Consider the following 24,104-nt stretch of genomic DNA (forward strand, 5'->3'; position numbering starts at 1 on the left):
TCTTAGAAAAAAAATTTCTAAACTTATTTTTCTATTTTCTAATAATTTCTATGCTATTTTTTCCACTTTGCATTTCAAGAGGACACATTCACTTATTAATAGTTCTGATCATTGTATTTAATAAAAAAATCTATTTTTAATGTATTTCTGACCAATTTTGAAGGGGAACCTTATGCATATTGGCTAAATGTGAATAATACTACACTACAGGTACTTTATGAATGCAACACCATCCAATATGCATGGTAGAAGGGAAATTGACTTTTGATATTCTGCAATATGATTTTTTGCTTGCTTTTTCATTAAGCAATGCAACAGTATATAGTTATCAAAATATAAATTATTGAATTCAAAGTGTTTAGGTAACAAAATATGTTTCTGCCAATTTCGAACTGGGGACCTTTCACGTGTGAGGCAAACATGAATTCACTACACTACAGATACTACATGAAAAATTTGCGACCATCATCCAATAAAAAATTATCTTTGGCATTCAGTATGGCATGCTAAAATAAACTTTTTATCTGATTGTATTTTTATTGAGCATTTTACCCAAAAATTCATTGTTTTAAAATTCTAAAGCTAAAAGATTGTTTTTGCCCAGTTTCGAATTGGGGACCTTTCACGTGTTAGGCGAACGTGATAACCACTACACTACAGAAACTGACTCTCGAGGATCCCATCACTATCTAGTCTGGAAGTACAAATGACACATGCTTTTCTTAGAAATATAATTTTTTCTAAACTTTTTTTCCTATTTTCTAATAATTTTGACGCTATTTTTCCACTTTGCTTTTCAAGAGGACACATTCACTTATTATCAATTCTGATCATTGTATTTTCTAAAAAAATATTTTTTTAATGTATTTCTGACCAATTTTGAAGGGGGACCTTATGCATATTGGGTAAATGTGAATAACTCTACACTACAGGTACATCATGAATGCAACACCATCCAATATGCATGGTAGAAGGGAAATTGACTTTTGATATTCTGCAATATGATTTTTTGCTTGCTTTTTCATTAAGCAATGCAACAGTATATAGTTATCAAAATATAAATTATTGAATTCAAAGTGTTTAGGTAACAAAATATGTTTCTGCCAATTTCGAACTGGGGACCTTTCACGTGTGAGGCAAACATGAAATCACTACACTACAGATACTACATGAAAAATTTGCGTTCATCATCCAATAAAAAATGATCTTTGGCATTCAGTATGGCATGCTAAAATAAACTTTTTATCTGATTGTATGTTTATTGAGCATTTTACCCAAAAATTCATTGTTTTAAAATTCTAAAGCTAAAAGATTGTTTCTGCCCAGTTTCAAACTAGGGACCTTTCGCGTGTTAGGCGAACGTGATAACCACTACACTACAGAAACTGACTCTCGTTGATCCCATCACTATCTAGTCTGGAAGTACAAATGACACATGCTTTTCTTAGAAATATAATTTTTTCTAAACTTTTTTTCCTATTTTCTAATAATTTTGACGCTATTTTTCCACTTTGCTTTTCAAGAGGACACATTCACTTATTATCAATTCTGATCATTGTATTTTCTAAAAAAAACTTTTTTTAATGTATTTCTGACCAATTTTGAAGGGGGACCTTATGCATATTGGGTAAATGTGAATAACTATACACTACATGTACTTCATGAATGCAACACCATTCAATATGCATGGTAGAAGGGAAATTGACTTTTGATACTCTGCAATATGATTATTGCTTGCTTTTTCATTGAGCAATGCAACAGTAGATAGTTATCAAAATATAAATTATTGAATTCAAAGTGTTTAGGTAACAAAATATGTTTCTGCCCAGTTTCGAACTGGGGACCTTTCGCGTGTGAGGCAAACGTGATAACCACTACACTACAGAAACTACATGGAAACAGCATCTCCCGCCATCCAATAAAAAATGATCTATGACATACATTATGGCATTCTGAAATGAACTTTTTATATGATTGCATTTTTATTTGGCATTTCAACCAAAAATCCCTTGTTTTAAAATTCTAAAGATAACAGCATATTTCTGCCCAGTTTCGAACTGGGGACCTTTTGTGTTTTAGGCGAATGTGATAACCACTACAATACAGAAACTGACTTTTGAAGATCTCATCACTATGGAGTCGGGAAGTACCATTGGCAAACCGTTTTCTTAGAAAAAAAATTTCTAAACTTATTTTTCTATTTTCTAATAATTTCTATGCTATTTTTTCCACTTTGCATTTCAAGAGGACACATTCACTTATTAATAGTTCTGATCATTGTATTTAATAAAAAAAATCTATTTTTAATGTATTTCTGACCAATTTTGAAGGGGAACCTTATGCATATTGGCTAAATGTGAATAATACTACACTACAGGTACTTTATGAATGCAACACCATCCAATATGCATGGTAGAAGGGAAATTGACTTTTGATATTCTGCAATATGATTTTTTGCTTGCTTTTTCATTAAGCAATGCAACAGTATATAGTTATCAAAATATAAATTATTGAATTCAAAGTGTTTAGGTAACAAAATATGTTTCTGCCAATTTCGAACTGGGGACCTTTCACGTGTGAGGCAAACATGAAATCACTACACTACAGATACTACATGAAAAATTTGCGACCATCATCCAATAAAAAATGATCTTTGGCATTCAGTATGGCATGCTAAAATAAACTTTTTATCTGATTGTATTTTTATTGAGCATTTTACCCAAAAATTCATTGTTTTAAAATTCTAAAGCTAAAAGATTGTTTCTGCCCAGTTTCGAACTGGGGACCTTTCGCATGTTAGGCGAACGTGATAACCACTACACTACAGAAACTGACTTTCGTGGGTCCCATCACTACCTAGTCTGGAAGTACAAATGACACATGCTTTTCTTAGAAATATAATTTTTTTCTAAACTTTTTTTCCTATTTTCTAATAATTTTGAAGCTATTTTTCCACTTTGCATTTCAAGAGGACACATTCACTTATTATCAATTCTGATCATTGTATTTACTAAAAAAATCTTTTTTTTAATGTATTTCTGACCAATTTTGAAGGGGGACCTTATGCATGTTGGGTAAATGTGAATAACTCTACATTACAGGTACTTCATGAATGCAACACCATCCAATATGCATGATAGAAGGGAAATTGACTTTTGATATTCTGCAATATGATTTTTGCTTGCTTTTTCATTGAGCAATGCAACAGTAGATAGTTATCAAAATATAAATTATTGAATTCAAAGTGTTTAGGTAACAAAAAATGTTTCTGCCCAGTTTCGTACTGGGAACCTTTCGCGTGTGAGGCGAACGTGATAACCACTACACTACAGAAACTACATGGAAACAGCATCTCCCGCCATCCAATAAAAAATGATCTTTGACATACATTATGGCATTCTGAAATAAACTTTTTATATGATTGCATTTTTATTTGGCATTTCAACCAAAAATCCCTTGTTTTAAAATTCTAAAGATAACAGCATATTTTTGCCCAGTTTCGAACTGGGGACCTTTTGTGTTTTAGGCGAATGTGATAACCACTACAATACAGAAACTGACTTTTGAAGATCTCATCACTATGGAGTCGTGAAGTACCATTGGCAAACCGTTTTCTTAGAAAAAAAATTTCTAAACTTATTTTTCTATTTTCTAATAATGTCTATGCTATTTTTTCCACTTTGCATTTCAAGAGGACACATTCACTTATTAATAGTTCTGATCATTGTATTTAATAAAAAAATCTATTTTTAATGTATTTCTGACCAATTTTGAAGGGGAACCTTATGCATATTGGCTAAATGTGAATAATACTACACTACAGGTACTTTATGAATGCAGCACCATCCAATATGCATGGTAGAAGGGAAATTGACTTTTGATATTCTGCAATATGATTTTTTGCTTGCTTTTTCATTAAGCAATGCAACAGTATATAGTTATCAAAATATAAATTATTGAATTCAAAGTGTTTAGGTAACAAAATATGTTTCTGCCAATTTCGAACTGGGGACCTTTCACGTGTGAGGCAAACATGAAATCACTATACTACAGATACTACATGAAAAATTTGCGACCATCATCCAATAAAAAATGATCTTTGGCATTCAGTATGGCATGCTAAAATAAACTTTTTATCTGATTGTATTTTTATTGAGCATTTTACCCAAAAATTCATTGTTTTAAAATTCTAAAGCTAAAAGATTGTTTCTGCCCAGTTTTGAACTGGGGACCTTTCGCATGTTAGGCGAACGTGATAACCACTACACTACAGAAACTGACTCTTGTGGATCCCATCACTATCTAGTCTGGAAGTACAAATGACACATGCTTTTCTTAGAAATATAATTTTTTCTAAACTTTTTTTCCTATTTTCTAATAATTTTGACGCTATTTTTCCACTTTGCATTTCAAGAGGACACATTCACTTATTATCAATTCTGATCATTATATATACTAAAAAAATCTTTTTTTTAATGTATTTCTGACCAATTTTGACAGGGGACCTTATACATATTGGGTAAATGTGAATAACTCTACACTACAGGTACTTCATGAATGCAACACCATCCAATATGCATGATAGAAGGGAAATTGACTTTTGATATTCTGCAATATGATTTTTGCTTGCTTTTTCATTGAGCAATGCAACAGTAGATAGTTATCAAAATATAAATTATTGAATTCAAAGTGTTTAGGTAACAAAACATGTTTCTGCCCAGTTTCGAACTGGGGACCTTTCGCGTGTGAGGCGAACGTGATAACCACTACACTACAGAAACTACATGAAAACAGCATCTCCCGCCATCCAATAAAAAATGATCTTTGACATACATTATGGCATTCTGAAATAAACTTTTTATATGATTGCATTTTTATTTGGCATTTCAACCAAAAATCCCTTGTTTTAAAATTCTAAAGATAACAGCATATTTCTGCCCAGTTTCGAACTGGGGACCTTTTGTGTTTTAGGCGAATGTGATAACCACTACAATACAGAAACTGACTTTTGAAGATCTCATCACTATGGAGTCGGGAAGTACCATTGGCAAACAGTTTTCTTAGAAAAAAAATTTCTAAACTTATTTTTCTATTTTCTAATAATTTCTATGCTATTTTTTCCACTTTGCATTTCAAGAGGACACATTCACTTATTAATAGTTCTGATCATTGTATTTAATAAAAAAATCTATTTTTAATGTATTTCTGACCAATTTACCTTATGCATATTGGCTAAATGTGAATAATACTACACTACAGGTACTTTATGAATGCAACACCATCCAATATGCATGGTAGAAGGGAAATTGACTTTTGATATTCTGCAATATGATTTTTTGCTTGCTTTTTCATTAAGCAATGCAACAGTATATAGTTATCAAAATATAAATTATTGAATTCAAAGTGTTTAGGTAACAAAATATGTTTCTGCCAATTTCGAACTGGGGACCTTTCACGTGTGAGGCAAACATGAAATCACTACACTACAGATACTACATGAAAAATTTGCGACCATCATCCAATAAAAAATGATCTTTGGCATTCAGTATGGCATGCTAAAATAAACTTTTTATCTGATTGTATTTTTATTGAGCATTTTACCCAAAAATTCATTGTTTTAAAATTCTAAAGCTAAAAGATTGTTTCTGCCCAGTTTCGAACTGGGGACCTTTCGCGTGTTAGGCGAACGTGATAACCACTACACTACAGAAACTGACTCTCGTGGATCCCATCACTATCTAGTCTGGAAGTACAAATGACACATGCTTTTCTTAGAAATATAATTTTTTCTAAAAATTTTTTTCCTATTTTCTAATAATTTTGATGATATTTTTCCACTTTGCTTTTCAAGAGGACACATTCACTTATTATCAATTCTGATCATTGTATTTACTAAAAAAAAATCTTTTTTTTAATGTATTTCTGACCAATTTTGACGGGGGACCTTATGCATATTGGGTAAATGTGAATAACTCTACACTACAGGTACTTCATGAATGCAACACCATCCAATATGCATGATAGAAGGGAAATTGACTTTTGATATTCTGCAATATGATTTTTGCTTGCTTTTTCATTGAGCAATGCAACAGTAGATAGTTATCAAAATATAAATTATTGAATTCAAAGTGTTTAGGTAACAAAATATGTTTCTGCCCAGTTTCGAACTGGGGACCTTTCGCGTGTGAGGCGAACGTGATAACCACTACACTACAGAAACTACATGGAAACAGCATCTCCCGCCATTCAATAAAAAATGATATTTGACATACATTATGGCATTCTGAAATAAACTTTTTATATGATTGCATTTTTATTTGGCATTTCAACCAAAAATCCCTTGTTTTAAAATTCTAAAGATAACAGCATATTTCTGCCCAGTTTCGAACTGGGGACCTTTTGTGTTTTAGGCGAATGTGATAACCACTACAATACAGAAACTGACTTTTGAAGATCTCATCACCATGGAGTCGGGAAGTACCATTGGCAAACCGTTTTCTTAGAAAAAAAATTTCTAAACTTATTTTTCTATTTTCTAATAATGTCTATGCTATTTTTTCCACTTTGCATTTCAAGAGGACACATTCACTTATTAATAGTTCTGATCATTGTATTTAATAAAAAAATCTATTTTTAATGTATTTCTGACCAATTTTGAAGGGGAACCTTATGCATATTGGCTAAATGTGAATAATACTACACTACAGGTACTTTATGAATGCAACACCATCCAATATGCATGGTAGAAGGGAAATTGACTTTTGATATTCTGCAATATGATTTTTTGCTTGCTTTTTCATTAAGCAATGCAACAGTATATAGTTATCAAAATATAAATTATTGAATTCAAAGTGTTTAGGTAACAAAATATGTTTCTGCCAATTTCAAACTGGGGACCTTTCACGTGTGAGGCAAACATGAAATCACTACACTACAGATACTACATGAAAAATTTGCGACCATCATCCAATAAAAAATGATCTTTGGCATTCAGTATGGCATGCTAAAATAAACTTTTTATCTGATTGTATTTTTATTGAGCATTTTACCCAAAAATTCATTGTTTTAAAATTCTAAAGCTAAAAGATTGTTTCTGCCCAGTTTCGAACTGGGGACCTTTCGCATGTTAGGCGAACGTGATAACCACTACACTACAGAAACTGACTCTCGTGGATCCCATCACTATCTAGTCTGGAAGTAAAAATGACACATGCTTTTCTTAGAAATATAATTTTTTCTAAACTTTTTTCCTATTTTCTAATAATTTTGACGCTATTTTTCCACTTTGCATTTCAAGAGGACACATTCACTTATTATCAATTCTGATCATTGTATTTACTAAAAAAATTTTTTTTTAATGTATTTCTGACCAATTTTGATGGGGGACCTTATGCATATTGGGTAAATGTGAATAACTCTACACTACAGGTACTTCATGAATGCAACACCATCCAATATGCATGATAGAAGGGAAATTGACTTTTGATATTCTGCAATATGATTTTTGCTTGCTTTTTCATTGAGCAATGCAACAGTAGATAGTTATCAAAATATAAATTATTGAATTCAAAGTGTTTAGGTAACAAAATATGTTTCTGCCCAGTTTCGAACTGGGGACCTTTCGCGTGTGAGGCAAACGTGATAACCACTACACTACAGAAACTACATGGAAACAGCATCTCCCGCCATCCAATAAAAAATGATCTTTGACATACATTATGGCATTCTGAAATAAACTTTTTATATGATTGCATTTTTATTTGGCATTTCAACCAAAAATCTCTTGTTTTAAAATTCTAAAGATAACAGCATATTTCTGCCCAGTTTCGAACTGGGGACCTTTTGTGTTTTAGGCGAATGTGATAACCACTACAATACAGAAACTGACTTTTGAAGATCTCATCACTATGGAGTCGGGAAGTACCATTGGCAAACCGTTTTCTTAGAAAAAAAATTTCTAAACTTATTTTTCTATTTTCTAATAATTTCTATGCTATTTTTTCCACTTTGCATTTCAAGAGGACACATTCACTTATTAATAGTTCTGATCATTGTATTTAATAAAAAAAATCTATTTTTAATGTATTTCTGACCAATTTTGAAGGGGAACCTTATGCATATTGGCTAAATGTGAATAATACTACACTACAGGTACTTTATGAATGCAACACCATCCAATATGCATGGTAGAAGGGAAATTTACTTTTGATATTCTGCAATATGATTTTTTGCTTGCTTTTTCATTAAGCAATGCAACAGTATATAGTTATCAAAATATAAATTATTGAATTCAAAGTGTTTAGGTAACAAAATATGTTTCTGCCAATTTCGAACTGGGGACCTTTCACGTGTGAGGCAAACATGAAATCACTACACTACAGATACTACATGAAAAATTTGCGACCATCATCCAATAAAAAATGATCTTTGGCATTCAGTATGGCATGCTAAAATAAACTTTTTATCTGATTGTATTTTTATTGAGCATTTTACCCAAAAATTCATTGTTTTAAAATTCTAAAGCTAAAAGATTGTTTCTGCCCAGTTTCGAACTGGGGATCTTTCGCATGTTAGGCAAACGTGATAACCACTACACTACAGAAACTGACTCTCGTGGGACCCATCACTATCTAGTCTGAAAGTACAAATGACACATGCTTTTCTTAGAAATATAATTTTTTCTAAACTTTTTTTCCTATTTTCTAATAATTTTGACGCTATTTTTCCACTTTGCATTTCAAGAGGACACATTCACTTATTATCAATTCTGATCATTGTATTTACTAAAAAAATCTTTTTTTTAATGTATTTCTGACCAATTTTGACAGGGGACCTTATGCATATTGGGTAAATGTGAATAACTCTACACTACAGGTACTTTATGAATGCAACACCATCCAATATGCATGATAGAAGGGAAATTGACTTTTGATATTCTGCAATATGATTTTTGCTTGCTTTTTCATTGAGCAATGCAACAGTAGATAGTTATCAAAATATAAATTATTGAATTCAAAGTGTTTAGGTAACAAAACATGTTTCTGCCCAGTTTCGAACTGGGGACCTTTCGCGTGTGAGGCGAACGTGATAACCACTACACTACAGAAACTACATGGAAACAGCATCTCCCACCATCCAATAAAAAATGATCTTTGACATACATTATGGCATTCTGAAATAAACTTTTTATATGATTGCATTTTTATTTGGCATTTCAACCAAAAATCCCTTGTTTTAAAATTCTAAAGATAACAGCATATTTCTGCCCAGTTTCGAACTGGGGACCTTTCGTGTTTTAGGCGAATGTGATAACCACTACAATACAGAAACTGACTTTTGATGATCTCATCACTATGGAGTCGGGAAGTACCATTGGCAAACCGTTTTCTTAGAAAAAAAATTTCTAAACTTATTTTTCTATTTTCAAATAATTTCTATGCTATTTTTTCCACTTTGCATTTCAAGAGGACACATTCACTTATTAATAGTTCTGATCATTGTATTTAATAAAAAAAATCTATTTTTAATGTATTTCTGACCAATTTTGAAGGGGAACCTTATGCATATTGGCTAAATGTGAATAATACTACACTACAGGTACTTTATGAATGCAACACCGTCCAATATGCATGGTAGAAGGGAAATTGACTTTTGATATTCTGCAATATGATTTTTTGCTTGCTTTTTCATTAAGCAATGCAACAGTATATAGTTATCAAAATATAAATTATTGAATTCAAAGTGTTTAGGTAACAAAATAAGTTTCTGCCAATTTCGAACTGGGGACCTTTCACGTGTGAGGCAAACATGAAATCACTACACTACAGATACTACATGAAAAATTTGCGACCATCATCCAATAAAAAATGATCTTTGGCATTCAGTATGGCATGCTAAAATAAACTTTTTATCTGATTGTATTTTTATTGAGCATTTTACCCAAAAATTCATTGTTTTAAAATTCTAAAGCTAAAAGATTGTTTCTGCCCAGTTTTGAACTGGGGATCTTTCGCATGTTAGGCGAACGTGATAACCACTACACTACAGAAACTGACTCTCGTGGATCCCATCACTATCTAGTCTGGAAGTACAAATGACACATGCTTTTCTTAGAAATATAATTTTTTCTAAACTTTTTTTCCTATTTTCTAATAATTTTGACGCTATTTTTCCACTTTGCATTTCAAGAGGACACATTCACTTATTATCAATTCTGATCATTGTATTTACTAAAAAAAATTTTTTTTAATGTATTTCTGACCAATTTTGACAGGGGACCTTATGCATATTGGGTAAATGTGAATAACTCTACACTACAGGTACTTCATGAATGCAACACCATCCAATATGCATGATAGAAGGGAAATTGACTTTTGATATTCTGCAATATGATTTTTGCTTGCTTTTTCATTGAGCAATGCAACAGTAGATAGTTATCAAAATATAAATTATTGAATTCAAAGTGTTTAGGTAACAAAATATGTTTCTGCCCAGTTTCGAACTGGGGACCTTTCGCGTGTGAGGCGAACGTGATAACCACTACACTACAGAAACTACATGGAAACAGCATCTCCCGCCATCCAATAAAAAATGATCTTTGACATACATTATGGCATTCTGAAATAAACTTTTTATATGATTGCATTTTTATTTGGCATTTCAACCAAAAATCTCTTGTTTTAAAATTCTAAAGATAACAGCATATTTCTGCCCAGTTTCGAACTGGGGACCTTTTGTGTTTTAGGCGAATGTGATAACCACTACAATACAGAAACTGACTTTTGAAGATCTCATCACTATGGAGTCGGGAAGTACCATTGGCAAACCGTTTTCTTAGAAAAAAAATTTCTAAACTTATTTTTCTATTTTCTAATAATTTCTATGCTATTTTTTCCACTTTGCATTTCAAGAGGACACATTCACTTATTAATAGTTCTGATCATTGTATTTAATAAAAAAATCTATTTTTAATGTATTTCTGACCAATTTTGAAGGGGAACCTTATGCATATTGGCTAAATGTGAATAATACTACACTACAGGTACTTTATGAATGCAACACCATCCAATATGCATGGTAGAAGGGAAATTGACTTTTGATATTCTGCAATATGATTTTTTGCTTGCTTTTTCATTAAGCAATGCAACAGTATATAGTTATCAAAATATAAATTATTGAATTCAAAGTGTTTAGGTAACAAAATATGTTTCTGCCAATTTCGAACTGGGGACCTTTCACGTGTGAGGCAAACATGAAATCACTACACTACAGATACTACATGAAAAATTTGCGACCATCATCCAATAAAAAATGATCTTTGGCATTCAGTATGGCATGCTAAAATAAACTTTTTATCTGATTGTATTTTTATTGAGCATTTTACCCAAAAATTCATTGTTTAAAAATTCTAAAGCTAAAAGATTGTTTCTTCCCAGTTTTGAACTGGGGACCTTTCGCATGTTAGGCGAACGTGATAACCACTACACTACAGAAACTGACTCTTGTGGGTCCCATCACTATCTAGTCTGGAAGTACAAATGACCCATGCTTTTCTTAGAAATATAATTTTTTCTAAACTTTTTTTCCTATTTTCTAATAATTTTGACGCTATTTTTCCACTTTGCATTTCAAGAGGACACATTCACTTATTATCAATTCTGATCATTGTATTTACTAAAAAAATCTTTTTTTTAATGTATTTCTGACCAATTTTGACAGGGGACCTTATGCATATTGGGTAAATGTGAATAACTCTACACTACAGGTACTTTATGAATTCAACACCATCCAATATGCATGATAGAAGGGAAATTGACTTTTGATATTCTGTAATATGATTTTTGCTTGCTTTTTCATTGAGCAATGCAACAGTAGATAGTTATCAAAATATAAATTATTGAATTCAAAGTGTTTAGGTAACAAAATATGTTTCTGCACAGTTTCGAACTGGGGACCTTTCGCGTGTGAGGCGAACGTGATAACCACTACACTACAGAAACTACATGGAAACAGCATCTCCCGCCATCCAATAAAAAATGATCTTTGACATACATTATGGCATTCTGAAATAAACTTTTTATATGATTGCATTTTTATTTGGCATTTCAACCAAAAATCCCTTGTTTTAAAATTCTAAAGATAACAGCATATTTCTGCCCAGTTTCGAACTGGGGACCTTTTGTGATTTAGGCGAATGTGATAACCACTACAATACAGAAACTGACTTTTGAAGATCTCATCACTATGGAGTTGGGAAGTACCATTGGCAAACCGTTTTCTTAGAAAAAAAATTTCTAAACTTATTTTTCTATTTTCTAATAATGTCTATGCTATTTTTTCCACTTTGCATTTCAAGAGGACACATTCACTTATTAATAGTTCTGATCATTGTATTTAATAAAAAAATCTATTTTTAATGTATTTCTGACCAATTTTGAAGGGGAACCTTATGCATATTGGCTAAATGTGAATAATACTACACTACAGGTACTTTATGAATGCAACACCATCCAATATGCATGGTAGAAGGGAAATTGACTTTTGATATTCTGCAATATGATTTTTTGCTTGCTTTTTCATTAAGCAATGCAACAGTATATAGTTATCAAAATATAAATTATTGAATTCAAAGTGTTTAGGTAACTAAATATGTTTCTGCCAATTTCGAACTGGGGACCTTTCACGTGTGAGGCAAACATGAAATCACTACACTACAGATACTACATGAAAAATTTGCGACCATCATCCAATAAAAAATGATCTTTGGCATTCAGTATGGCATGCTAAAATACATTTTTTATCTGATTGTATTTTTATTGAGCATTTTACCCAAAAATTCATTGTTTTAAAATTCTAAAGCTAAAAGATTGATTCTGCCCAGTTTTGAACTGGGGACCTTTCGCATGTTAGGCGAACGTGATAACCACTACACTACAGAAACTGACTCTCGTGGATCCCATCACTATCTAGTCTGGAAGTACAAATGACACATGCTTTTCTTAGAAATATAATTTTTTCTAAACTTTTTTTCCTATTTTCTAATAATTTTGACGCTATTTTTCCACTTTGCATTTCAAGAGGACACATTCACTTATTATCAATTCTGATCATTGTATTTACTAAAAAAATCTTTTTTTTAATGTATTTCTGACCAATTTTGACAGGGGACCTTATGCATATTGGGTAAATGTGAATAACTCTACACTACAGGTACTTTATGAATGCAACACCATCCAATATGCATGATAGAAGGGAAATTGACTTTTGATATTCTGCAATATGATTTTTGCTTGCTTTTTCATTGAGCAATGCAACAGTAGATAGTTATCAAAATATAAATTATTGAATTCAAAGTGTTTAGGTAACAAAATATGTTTCTGCCCAGTTTCGAACTGGGGACCTTTCGCGTGTGAGGCGAACGTGATAACCACTACACTACAGAAACTACATGGAAACAGCATCTCCCGCCATCCAATAAAAAATGATCTTTGACATACATTATGGCATTCTGAAATAAACTTTTTATATGATTGCATTTTTATTTGGCATTTCAACCAAAAATCTCTTGTTTTAAAATTCTAAAGATAACAGCATATTTCTGCCCAGTTTCGAACTGGGGACCTTTTGTGTTTTAGGCGAATGTGATAACCACTACAATACAGAAACTGACTTTTGAAGATCTCATCACTATGGAGTCGGGAAGTACCATTGGCAAACCGTTTTCTTAGAAAAAAAATTTCTAAACTTATTTTTCTATTTTCTAATAATTTCTATGCTATTTTTTCCACTTTGCATTTCAAGAGGACACATTCACTTATTAATAGTTCTGATCATTGTATTTAATAAAAAAATCTATTTTTAATGTATTTCTGACCAATTTTGAAGGGGAACCTTATGCATATTGGCTAAATGTGAATAATACTACACTACAGGTACTTTATGAATGCAACACCATCCAATATGCATGGTAGAAGGGAAATTGACTTTTGATATTCTGCAATATGATTTTTTGCTTGCTTTTTCATTAAGCAATGCAACAGTATATAGTTATCAAAATATAAATTATTGAATTCAAAGTGTTTAGGTAACAAAATATGTTTCTGCCAATTTCGAACTGGGGACCTTTCACGTGTGAGGCAAACATGAAATCACTACACTACAGATACTACATGAAAAATTTGCGACCATCATCCAATAAAAAATGATCTTTGGCATTCAGTATGGCATGCTAAAATAAACTTTTTATCTGATTGTATTTTTATTGAGCATTTTACCCAAAAATTCATTGTTTAAAAATTCTAAAGCTAAAAGATTGTTTCTTCCCAGTTTTGAACTGGGGACCTTTCGCATGTTAGGCGAACGTGATAACCACTACACTACAGAAACTGACTCTTGTGGGTCCCATCACTATCTAGTCTGGAAGTACAAATGACCCATGCTTTTCTTAGAAATATAATTTTTTCTAAACTTTTTTTCCTATTTTCTAATAATTTTGACGCTATTTTTCCACTTTGCATTTCAAGAGGACACATTCACTTATTATCAATTCTGATCATTGTATTTACTAAAAAAATCTTTTTTTTAATGTATTTCTGACCAATTTTGACAGGGGACCTTATGCATATTGGGTAAATGTGAATAACTCTACACTACAGGTACTTTATGAATTCAACACCATCCAATATGCATGATAGAAGGGAAATTGACTTTTGATATTCTGTAATATGATTTTTGCTTGCTTTTTCATTGAGCAATGCAACAGTAGATAGTTATCAAAATATAAATTATTGAATTCAAAGTGTTTAGGTAACAAAATATGTTTCTGCCCAGTTTCGAACTGGGGACCTTTCGCGTGTGAGGCGAACGTGATAACCACTACACTACAGAAACTACATGGAAACAGCATCTCCCGCCATCCAATAAAAAATGATCTTTGACATACATTATGGCATTCTGAAATAAACTTTTTATATGATTGCATTTTTATTTGGCATTTCAACCAAAAATCCCTTGTTTTAAAATTCTAAAGATAACAGCATATTTCTGCCCAGTTTCGAACTGGGGACCTTTTGTGATTTAGGCGAATGTGATAACCACTACAATACAGAAACTGACTTTTGAAGATCTCATCACTATGGAGTCGGGAAGTACCATTGGCAAACCGTTTTCTTAGAAAAAAAATTTCTAAACTTATTTTTCTATTTTCTAATAATGTCTATGCTATTTTTTCCACTTTGCATTTCAAGAGGACACATTCACTTATTAATAGTTCTGATCATTGTATTTAATAAAAAAATCTATTTTTAATGTATTTCTGACCAATTTTGAAGGGGAACCTTATGCATATTGGCTAAATGTGAATAATACTACACTACAGGTACTTTATGAATGCAACACCATCCAATATGCATGGTAGAAGGGAAATTGACTTTTGATATTCTGCAATATGATTTTTTGCTTGCTTTTTCATTAAGCAATGCAACAGTATATAGTTATCAAAATATAAATTATTGAATTCAAAGTGTTTAGGTAACTAAATATGTTTCTGCCAATTTCGAACTGGGGACCTTTCACGTGTGAGGCAAACATGAAATCACTACACTACAGATACTACATGAAAAATTTGCGACCATCATCCAATAAAAAATGATCTTTGGCATTCAGTATGGCATGCTAAAATACATTTTTTATCTGATTGTATTTTTATTGAGCATTTTACCCAAAAATTCATTGTTTTAAAATTCTAAAGCTAAAAGATTGTTTCTGCCCAGTTTTGAACTGGGGACCTTTCGCATGTTAGGCGAACGTGATAACCACTACACTACAGAAACTGACTCTCGTGGATCCCATCACTATCTAGTCTGGAAGTACAAATGACACATGCTTTTCTTAGAAATATAATTTTTTCTAAACTTTTTTTCCTATTTTCTAATAATTTTGACGCTATTTTTCCACTTTGCATTTCAAGAGGACACATTCACTTATTATCAATTCTGATCATTGTATTTACTAAAAAAATCTTTTTTTTAATGTATTTCTGACCAATTTTGACAGGGGACCTTATGCATATTGGGTAAATGTGAATAACTCTACACTACAGGTACTTTATGAATGCAACACCATCCAATATGCATGATAGAAGGGAAATTGACTTTTGATATTCTGCAATATGATTTTTGCTTGCTTTTTCATTGAGCAATGCAACAGTAGATAGTTATCAAAATATAAATTATTGAATTCAAAGTGTTTAGGTAACAAAATATGTTTCTGCCCAGTTTCGAACTGGGGACCTTTCGCGTGTGAGGCGAACGTGATAACCACTACACTACAGAAACTACATGGAAACAGCATCTCCCACCATCCAATAAAAAATGATCTTTGACATACATTATGGCATTCTGAAATAAACTTTTTATATGATTGCATTTTTATTTGGCATTTCAACCAAAAATCCCTTGTTTTAAAATTCTAAAGATAACAGCATATTTCTGCCCAGTTTCGAACTGGGGACCTTTCGTGTTTTAGGCGAATGTGATAACCACTACAATACAGAAACTGACTTTTGATGATCTCATCACTATGGAGTCGGGAAGTACCATTGGCAAACCGTTTTCTTAGAAAAAAAATTTCTAAACTTATTTTTCTATTTTCAAATAATTTCTATGCTATTTTTTCCACTTTGCATTTCAAGAGGACACATTCACTTATTAATAGTTCTGATCATTGTATTTAATAAAAAAAATCTATTTTTAATGTATTTCTGACCAATTTTGAAGGGGAACCTTATGCATATTGGCTAAATGTGAATAATACTACACTACAGGTACTTTATGAATGCAACACCGTCCAATATGCATGGTAGAAGGGAAATTGACTTTTGATATTCTGCAATATGATTTTTTGCTTGCTTTTTCATTAAGCAATGCAACAGTATATAGTTATCAAAATATAAATTATTGAATTCAAAGTGTTTAGGTAACAAAATAAGTTTCTGCCAATTTCGAACTGGGGACCTTTCACGTGTGAGGCAAACATGAAATCACTACACTACAGATACTACATGAAAAATTTGCGACCATCATCCAATAAAAAATGATCTTTGGCATTCAGTATGGCATGCTAAAATAAACTTTTTATCTGATTGTATTTTTATTGAGCATTTTACCCAAAAATTCATTGTTTTAAAATTCTAAAGCTAAAAGATTGTTTCTGCCCAGTTTTGAACTGGGGACCTTTCGCATGTTAGGCGAACGTGATAACCACTACACTACAGAAACTGACTCTCGTGGATCCCATCACTATCTAGTCTGGAAGTACAAATGACACATGCTTTTCTTAGAAATATAATTTTTTCTAAACTTTTTTTCCTATTTTCTAATAATTTTGACGCTATTTTTCCACTTTGCATTTCAAGAGGACACATTCACTTATTATCAATTCTGATCATTGTATTTACTAAAAAAAAATTTTTTTAATGTATTTCTGACCAATTTTGACAGGGGACCTTATGCATATTGGGTAAATGTGAATAACTCTACACTACAGGTACTTCATGAATGCAACACCATCCAATATGCATGATAGAAGGGAAATTGACTTTTGATATTCTGCAATATGATTTTTGCTTGCTTTTTCATTGAGCAATGCAACAGTAGATAGTTATCAAAATATAAATTATTGAATTCAAAGTGTTTAGGTAACAAAATATGTTTCTGCCCAGTTTCGAACTGGGGACCTTTCGCGTGTGAGGCGAACGTGATAACCACTACACTACAGAAACTACATGGAAACAGCATCTCCCGCCATCCAATAAAAAATGATCTTTGACATACATTATGGCATTCTGAAATAAACTTTTTATATGATTGCATTTTTATTTGGCATTTCAACCAAAAATCTCTTGTTTTAAAATTCTAAAGATAACAGCATATTTCTGCCCAGTTTCGAACTGGGGACCTTTTGTGTTTTAGGCGAATGTGATAACCACTACAATACAGAAACTGACTTTTGAAGATCTCATCACTATGGAGTCGGGAAGTACCATTGGCAAACCGTTTTCTTAGAAAAAAAATTTCTAAACTTATTTTTCTATTTTCTAATAATTTCTATGCTATTTTTTCCACTTTGCATTTCAAGAGGACACATTCACTTATTAATAGTTCTGATCATTGTATTTAATAAAAAAATCTATTTTTAATGTATTTCTGACCAATTTTGAAGGGGAACCTTATGCATATTGGCTAAATGTGAATAATACTACACTACAGGTACTTTATGAATGCAACACCATCCAATATGCATGGTAGAAGGGAAATTGACTTTTGATATTCTGCAATATGATTTTTTGCTTGCTTTTTCATTAAGCAATGCAACAGTATATAGTTATCAAAATATAAATTATTGAATTCAAAGTGTTTAGGTAACAAAATATGTTTCTGCCAATTTCGAACTGGGGACCTTTCACGTGTGAGGCAAACATGAAATCACTACACTACAGATACTACATGAAAAATTTGCGACCATCATCCAATAAAAAATGATCTTTGGCATTCAGTATGGCATGCTAAAATAAACTTTTTATCTGATTGTATTTTTATTGAGCATTTTACCCAAAAATTCATTGTTTAAAAATTCTAAAGCTAAAAGATTGTTTCTTCCCAGTTTTGAACTGGGGACCTTTCGCATGTTAGGCGAACGTGATAACCACTACACTACAGAAACTGACTCTTGTGGGTCCCATCACTATCTAGTCTGGAAGTACAAATGACCCATGCTTTTCTTAGAAATATAATTTTTTCTAAACTTTTTTTCCTATTTTCTAATAATTTTGACGCTATTTTTCCACTTTGCATTTCAAGAGGACACATTCACTTATTATCAATTCTGATCATTGTATTTACTAAAAAAATCTTTTTTTTTAATGTATTTCTGACCAATTTTGACAGGGGACCTTATGCATATTGGGTAAATGTGAATAACTCTACACTACAGGTACTTTATGAATTCAACACCATCCAATATGCATGATAGAAGGGAAATTGACTTTTGATATTCTGTAATATGATTTTTGCTTGCTTTTTCATTGAGCAATGCAACAGTAGATAGTTATCAAAATATAAATTATTGAATTCAAAGTGTTTAGGTAACAAAATATGTTTCTGCCCAGTTTCGAACTGGGGACCTTTCGCGTGTGAGGCGAACGTGATAACCACTACACTACAGAAACTACATGGAAACAGCATCTCCCGCCATCCAATAAAAAATGATCTTTGACATACATTATGGCATTCTGAAATAAACTTTTTATATGATTGCATTTTTATTTGGCATTTCAACCAAAAATCCCTTGTTTTAAAATTCTAAAGATAACAGCATATTTCTGCCCAGTTTCGAACTGGGGACCTTTTGTGATTTAGGCGAATGTGATAACCACTACAATACAGAAACTGACTTTTGAAGATCTCATCACTATGGAGTCGGGAAGTACCATTGGCAAACCGTTTTCTTAGAAAAAAAATTTCTAAACTTATTTTTCTATTTTCTAATAATGTCTATGCTATTTTTTCCACTTTGCATTTCAAGAGGACACATTCACTTATTAATAGTTCTGATCATTGTATTTAATAAAAAAATCTATTTTTAATGTATTTCTGACCAATTTTGAAGGGGAACCTTATGCATATTGGCTAAATGTGAATAATACTACACTACAGGTACTTTATGAATGCAACACCATCCAATATGCATGGTAGAAGGGAAATTGACTTTTGATATTCTGCAATATGATTTTTTGCTTGCTTTTTCATTAAGCAATGCAACAGTATATAGTTATCAAAATATAAATTATTGAATTCAAAGTGTTTAGGTAACTAAATATGTTTCTGCCAATTTCGAACTGGGGACCTTTCACGTGTGAGGCAAACATGAAATCACTACACTACAGATACTACATGAAAAATTTGCGACCATCATCCAATAAAAAATGATCTTTGGCATTCAGTATGGCATGCTAAAATACATTTTTTATCTGATTGTATTTTTATTGAGCATTTTACCCAAAAATTCATTGTTTTAAAATTCTAAAGCTAAAACATTGTTTCTGCCCAGTTTTGAACTGGGGACCTTTCGCATGTTAGGCGAACGTGATAACCACTACACTACAGAAACTGACTCTCGTGGATCCCATCACTATCTAGTCTGGAAGTACAAATGACACATGCTTTTCTTAGAAATATAATTTTTTCTAAACTTTTTTCCTATTTTCTAATAATTTTGACGCTATTTTTCCACTTTGCATTTCAAGAGGACACATTCACTTATTATCAATTCTGATCATTGTATTTACTAAAAAAAAAAATTTTTAATGTATTTCTGACCAATTTTGACAGGGGACCTTATGCATATTGGGTAAATGTGAATAACTCTACACTACAGGTACTTCATGAATGCAACACCATCCAATATGCATGATAGAAGGGAAATTGACTTTTGATATTCTGCAATATGATTTTTGCTTGCTTTTTCATTGAGCAATGCAACAGTAGATAGTTATCAAAATATAAATTATTGAATTCAAAGTGTTTAGGTAACAAAATATGTTTCTGCCCAGTTTCGAACTGGGGACCTTTCGCGTGTGAGGCGAACGTGATAACCACTACACTACAGAAACTACATGGAAACAGCATCTCCCGCCATCCAATAAAAAATGATCTTTGACATACATTATGGCATTCTGAAATAAACTTTTTATATGATTGCATTTTTATTTGGCATTTCAACCAAAAATCCCTTGTTTTAAAATTCTAAAGATAACAGCATATTTCTGCCCAGTTTCGAACTGGGGACCTTTTGTGTTTTAGGCGAATGTGATAACCACTACAATACAGAAACTGACTTTTGAAGATCTCATCACTAAGGAGTCGGGAAGTACCATTGGCAAACCGTTTTCTTAGAAAAAAAATTTCTAAACTTATTTTTCTATTTTCTAATAATTTCTATGCTATTTTTTCCACTTTGCATTTCAAGAGGACACATTCACTTATTAATAGTTCTGATCATTGTATTTAATAAAAAAAATCTATTTTTAATGTATTTCTGACCAATTTTGAAGGGGAACCTTATGCATATTGGCTAAATGTGAATAATACTACACTACAGGTACTTTATGAATGCAACACCATCCAATATGCATGGTAGAAGGGAAATTGACTTTTGATATTCTGCAATATGATTTTTTGCTTGCTTTTTCATTAAGCAATGCAACAGTATATAGTTATCAAAATATAAATTATTGAATTCAAAGTGTTTAGGTAACAAAATATGTTTCTGCCAATTTCGAACTGGGGACCTTTCACGTGTGAGGCAAACATGAAATCACTACACTACAGATACTACATGAAAAATTTGCGACCATCATCCAATAAAAAATGATCTTTGGCATTCAGTATGGCATGCTAAAATAAACTTTTTATCTGATTGTATTTTTATTGAGCATTTTACCCAAAAATTCATTGTTTTAAAATTCTAAAGCTAAAAGATTGTTTCTGCCCAGTTTTGAATTGGGGACCTTTCGCATGTTAGGTGAACGTGATAACCACTACACTACAGAAACTGACTCTCGTGGATCCCATCACTATCTAGTCTGGAAGTACAAATGACACATGCTTTTCTTAGAAATATAATTTTTTCTAAACTTTTTTTCCTATTTTCTAATAATTTTGACGCTATTTTTCCACTTTGCATTTCAAGAGGACACATTCACTTATTATCAATTCTGATCATTGTATTTACTAAAAAAAATTTTTTTTAATGTATTTCTGACCAATTTTGACAGGGGACCTTATGCATATTGGGTAAATGTGAATAACTCTACACTACAGGTACTTCATGAATGCAACACCATCCAATATGCATGATAGAAGGGAAATTGACTTTTGATATTCTGCAATATGATTTTTGCTTGCTTTTTCATTGAGCAATGCAACAGTAGATAGTTATCAAAATATAAATTATTGAATTCAAAGTGTTTAGGTAACAAAATATGTTTCTGCCAATTTCGAACTGGGGACCTTTCACGTGTGAGGCAAACATGAAATCACTACACTACAGATACTACATGAAAAATATGCGACCATCATCCAATAAAAAATGATCTTTGGCATTCAGTATGGCATGCTAAAATAAACTTTTTATCTGATTTTATTTTTATTGAGCATTTTACCCAAAAATTCATTGTTTTAAAATTCTAAAGCTAAAAGATTGTTTCTGCCCAGTTTCGAACTGGGGACCTTTCGCATGTTCGGCGAACGTGATAACCACTACACTACAGAAACTGACTCTCGTGGATCCCGTCACTATCTAGTCTGGAAATACAAATGACACATGCTTTTCTTAGAAATATAATTTTTTCTAAACTTTTTTTCCTATTTTCTAATAATTTTGACGCTATTTTTCCACTTTGCATTTCAAGAGGACACATTCACTTATTATCAATTCTGATCATTGTATTTACTAAAAAAATCTTTTTTTTAATGTATTTCTGACCAATTTTGACAGGGGACCTTATGCATATTGGGTAAATGTGAATAACTCTACACTACAGGTACTTCATGAATGCAACACCATCCAATATGCATGATAGAAGGGAAATTGACTTTTGATATTCTGCAATATGATTTTTGCTTGCTTTTTCATTGAGCAATGCAACAGTAGATAGTTATCAAAATATAAATTATTGAATTCAAAGTGTTTAGGTAACAAAATATGTTTCTGCCCAGTTTCGAACTGGGGACCTTTCGCGTGTGAGGCGAACGTGATAACCACTACACTACAGAAACTACATGGAAACAGCATCTCCCGCCATCCAATAAAAAATGATCTTTGACATACATTATGGCATTCTGAAATAAACTTTTTATATGATTGCATTTTTATTTGGCATTTCAACCAAAAATCCCTTGTTTTAAAATTCTAAAGATAACAGCATATTTCTGCCCAGTTTCGAACTGGGGACCTTTTGTGTTTTAGGCGAATGTGATAACCACTACAATACAGAAACTGACTTTTGAAGATCTCATCACTATGGAGTCGGGAAGTACCATTGGCAAACCATTTTCTTAGAAAAAAAATTTCTAAACTTATTTTTCTATTTTCTAATAATGTCTATGCTATTTTTTCCACTTTGCATTTCAAGAGGACACATTCACTTATTAATAGTTCTGATCATTGTATTTAATAAAAAAATCTATTTTTAATGTATTTCTGACCAATTTTGAAGGGGAACCTTATGCATATTGGCTAAATGTGAATAATACTACACTACAGGTACTTTATGAATGCAACACCATCCAATATGCATGGTAGAAGGGAAATTGACTTTTGATATTCTGCAATATGATTTTTTGCTTGCTTTTTCATTAAGCAATGCAACAGTATATAGTTATCAAAATATAAATTATTGAATTCAAAGTGTTTAGGTAACAAAATATGTTTCTGCCAATTTCGAACTGGGGACCTTTCACGTGTGAGGCAAACATGAAATCACTACACTACAGATACTACATGAAAAATTTGCGACCATCATCCAATAAAAAATGATCTTTGGCATTCAGTATGGCATGCTAAAATACATTTTTTATCTAATTGTATTTTTATTGAGCATTTTACCCAAAAATTCATTGTTTTAAAATTCTAAAGCTAAAAGATTGTTTCTGCCCAGTTTTGAACTGGGGACCTTTCGCATGTTAGGCGAACGTGATAACCACTACACTACAGAAACTGACTCTCGTGGATCCCATCACTATCTAGTCTGGAAGTACAAATGACACATGCTTTTCTTAGAAATATAATTTTTTCTAAACTTTTTTTCCTATTTTCTAATAATTTTGACGCTATTTTTCCACTTTGCATTTCAAGAGGACACAATCACTTATTATTAATTCTGATCATTGTTTTTACTAAAAAAAATTTTTTTTAATGTATTTCTGACCAATTTTGACAGGGGACCTTATGCATATTGGGTAAATGTGAATAACTCTACACTACAGGTACTTCATGAATGCAACACCATCCAATATGCATGATAGAAGGGAAATTGACTTTTGATA

The 24,104-nt window shown here is 31.8% G+C and overlaps 32 non-coding genes across 32 annotated transcripts; all 32 read right to left on the reverse strand.

The window, feature by feature from the left end:
- Positions 1–1,313: 1,313 nt before the first annotated feature.
- Positions 1,314–1,386, reverse strand: TRNAV-AAC (transfer RNA valine (anticodon AAC)). The gene has a single exon. It is a non-coding gene; the product is annotated as a tRNA-Val (tRNA).
- A 430-nt stretch (positions 1,387–1,816) lies between these two features.
- TRNAV-CAC (transfer RNA valine (anticodon CAC)) lies at positions 1,817–1,889 on the reverse strand. Its single transcript has one exon. It is a non-coding gene; the product is annotated as a tRNA-Val (tRNA).
- Positions 1,890–2,758: 869 nt separating this feature from the next.
- TRNAV-AAC (transfer RNA valine (anticodon AAC)) lies at positions 2,759–2,831 on the reverse strand. The gene has a single exon. It is a non-coding gene; the product is annotated as a tRNA-Val (tRNA).
- A 432-nt stretch (positions 2,832–3,263) lies between these two features.
- On the reverse strand, positions 3,264–3,336 carry TRNAV-CAC (transfer RNA valine (anticodon CAC)). The gene has a single exon. It is a non-coding gene; the product is annotated as a tRNA-Val (tRNA).
- An 868-nt stretch (positions 3,337–4,204) lies between these two features.
- Positions 4,205–4,277, reverse strand: TRNAV-AAC (transfer RNA valine (anticodon AAC)). The gene has a single exon. It is a non-coding gene; the product is annotated as a tRNA-Val (tRNA).
- A 431-nt stretch (positions 4,278–4,708) lies between these two features.
- Positions 4,709–4,781, reverse strand: TRNAV-CAC (transfer RNA valine (anticodon CAC)). Its single transcript has one exon. It is a non-coding gene; the product is annotated as a tRNA-Val (tRNA).
- An 859-nt stretch (positions 4,782–5,640) lies between these two features.
- On the reverse strand, positions 5,641–5,713 carry TRNAV-AAC (transfer RNA valine (anticodon AAC)). Its single transcript has one exon. It is a non-coding gene; the product is annotated as a tRNA-Val (tRNA).
- A 434-nt stretch (positions 5,714–6,147) lies between these two features.
- Positions 6,148–6,220, reverse strand: TRNAV-CAC (transfer RNA valine (anticodon CAC)). Its single transcript has one exon. It is a non-coding gene; the product is annotated as a tRNA-Val (tRNA).
- An 868-nt stretch (positions 6,221–7,088) lies between these two features.
- On the reverse strand, positions 7,089–7,161 carry TRNAV-AAC (transfer RNA valine (anticodon AAC)). Its single transcript has one exon. It is a non-coding gene; the product is annotated as a tRNA-Val (tRNA).
- Positions 7,162–7,590: 429 nt separating this feature from the next.
- On the reverse strand, positions 7,591–7,663 carry TRNAV-CAC (transfer RNA valine (anticodon CAC)). The gene has a single exon. It is a non-coding gene; the product is annotated as a tRNA-Val (tRNA).
- An 869-nt stretch (positions 7,664–8,532) lies between these two features.
- On the reverse strand, positions 8,533–8,605 carry TRNAV-AAC (transfer RNA valine (anticodon AAC)). The gene has a single exon. It is a non-coding gene; the product is annotated as a tRNA-Val (tRNA).
- Positions 8,606–9,036: 431 nt separating this feature from the next.
- Positions 9,037–9,109, reverse strand: TRNAV-CAC (transfer RNA valine (anticodon CAC)). Its single transcript has one exon. It is a non-coding gene; the product is annotated as a tRNA-Val (tRNA).
- Positions 9,110–9,978: 869 nt separating this feature from the next.
- TRNAV-AAC (transfer RNA valine (anticodon AAC)) lies at positions 9,979–10,051 on the reverse strand. The gene has a single exon. It is a non-coding gene; the product is annotated as a tRNA-Val (tRNA).
- A 430-nt stretch (positions 10,052–10,481) lies between these two features.
- On the reverse strand, positions 10,482–10,554 carry TRNAV-CAC (transfer RNA valine (anticodon CAC)). Its single transcript has one exon. It is a non-coding gene; the product is annotated as a tRNA-Val (tRNA).
- Positions 10,555–11,422: 868 nt separating this feature from the next.
- TRNAV-AAC (transfer RNA valine (anticodon AAC)) lies at positions 11,423–11,495 on the reverse strand. Its single transcript has one exon. It is a non-coding gene; the product is annotated as a tRNA-Val (tRNA).
- A 431-nt stretch (positions 11,496–11,926) lies between these two features.
- On the reverse strand, positions 11,927–11,999 carry TRNAV-CAC (transfer RNA valine (anticodon CAC)). Its single transcript has one exon. It is a non-coding gene; the product is annotated as a tRNA-Val (tRNA).
- Positions 12,000–12,867: 868 nt separating this feature from the next.
- Positions 12,868–12,940, reverse strand: TRNAV-AAC (transfer RNA valine (anticodon AAC)). The gene has a single exon. It is a non-coding gene; the product is annotated as a tRNA-Val (tRNA).
- Positions 12,941–13,371: 431 nt separating this feature from the next.
- On the reverse strand, positions 13,372–13,444 carry TRNAV-CAC (transfer RNA valine (anticodon CAC)). Its single transcript has one exon. It is a non-coding gene; the product is annotated as a tRNA-Val (tRNA).
- Positions 13,445–14,312: 868 nt separating this feature from the next.
- On the reverse strand, positions 14,313–14,385 carry TRNAV-AAC (transfer RNA valine (anticodon AAC)). The gene has a single exon. It is a non-coding gene; the product is annotated as a tRNA-Val (tRNA).
- A 431-nt stretch (positions 14,386–14,816) lies between these two features.
- Positions 14,817–14,889, reverse strand: TRNAV-CAC (transfer RNA valine (anticodon CAC)). Its single transcript has one exon. It is a non-coding gene; the product is annotated as a tRNA-Val (tRNA).
- An 868-nt stretch (positions 14,890–15,757) lies between these two features.
- TRNAV-AAC (transfer RNA valine (anticodon AAC)) lies at positions 15,758–15,830 on the reverse strand. Its single transcript has one exon. It is a non-coding gene; the product is annotated as a tRNA-Val (tRNA).
- Positions 15,831–16,261: 431 nt separating this feature from the next.
- On the reverse strand, positions 16,262–16,334 carry TRNAV-CAC (transfer RNA valine (anticodon CAC)). Its single transcript has one exon. It is a non-coding gene; the product is annotated as a tRNA-Val (tRNA).
- Positions 16,335–17,203: 869 nt separating this feature from the next.
- TRNAV-AAC (transfer RNA valine (anticodon AAC)) lies at positions 17,204–17,276 on the reverse strand. The gene has a single exon. It is a non-coding gene; the product is annotated as a tRNA-Val (tRNA).
- Positions 17,277–17,706: 430 nt separating this feature from the next.
- Positions 17,707–17,779, reverse strand: TRNAV-CAC (transfer RNA valine (anticodon CAC)). The gene has a single exon. It is a non-coding gene; the product is annotated as a tRNA-Val (tRNA).
- Positions 17,780–18,647: 868 nt separating this feature from the next.
- Positions 18,648–18,720, reverse strand: TRNAV-AAC (transfer RNA valine (anticodon AAC)). Its single transcript has one exon. It is a non-coding gene; the product is annotated as a tRNA-Val (tRNA).
- Positions 18,721–19,152: 432 nt separating this feature from the next.
- TRNAV-CAC (transfer RNA valine (anticodon CAC)) lies at positions 19,153–19,225 on the reverse strand. The gene has a single exon. It is a non-coding gene; the product is annotated as a tRNA-Val (tRNA).
- Positions 19,226–20,093: 868 nt separating this feature from the next.
- Positions 20,094–20,166, reverse strand: TRNAV-AAC (transfer RNA valine (anticodon AAC)). Its single transcript has one exon. It is a non-coding gene; the product is annotated as a tRNA-Val (tRNA).
- Positions 20,167–20,595: 429 nt separating this feature from the next.
- On the reverse strand, positions 20,596–20,668 carry TRNAV-CAC (transfer RNA valine (anticodon CAC)). The gene has a single exon. It is a non-coding gene; the product is annotated as a tRNA-Val (tRNA).
- Positions 20,669–21,537: 869 nt separating this feature from the next.
- TRNAV-AAC (transfer RNA valine (anticodon AAC)) lies at positions 21,538–21,610 on the reverse strand. The gene has a single exon. It is a non-coding gene; the product is annotated as a tRNA-Val (tRNA).
- Positions 21,611–22,258: 648 nt separating this feature from the next.
- On the reverse strand, positions 22,259–22,331 carry TRNAV-AAC (transfer RNA valine (anticodon AAC)). Its single transcript has one exon. It is a non-coding gene; the product is annotated as a tRNA-Val (tRNA).
- A 431-nt stretch (positions 22,332–22,762) lies between these two features.
- TRNAV-CAC (transfer RNA valine (anticodon CAC)) lies at positions 22,763–22,835 on the reverse strand. Its single transcript has one exon. It is a non-coding gene; the product is annotated as a tRNA-Val (tRNA).
- Positions 22,836–23,703: 868 nt separating this feature from the next.
- TRNAV-AAC (transfer RNA valine (anticodon AAC)) lies at positions 23,704–23,776 on the reverse strand. The gene has a single exon. It is a non-coding gene; the product is annotated as a tRNA-Val (tRNA).
- Positions 23,777–24,104: the final 328 nt, after the last annotated feature.

This window comes from Pseudophryne corroboree, chromosome 4, assembly GCF_028390025.1.
Source record: "Pseudophryne corroboree isolate aPseCor3 chromosome 4, aPseCor3.hap2, whole genome shotgun sequence".
NCBI classification, from domain to species: Eukaryota; Metazoa; Chordata; class Amphibia; order Anura; family Myobatrachidae; genus Pseudophryne; species Pseudophryne corroboree.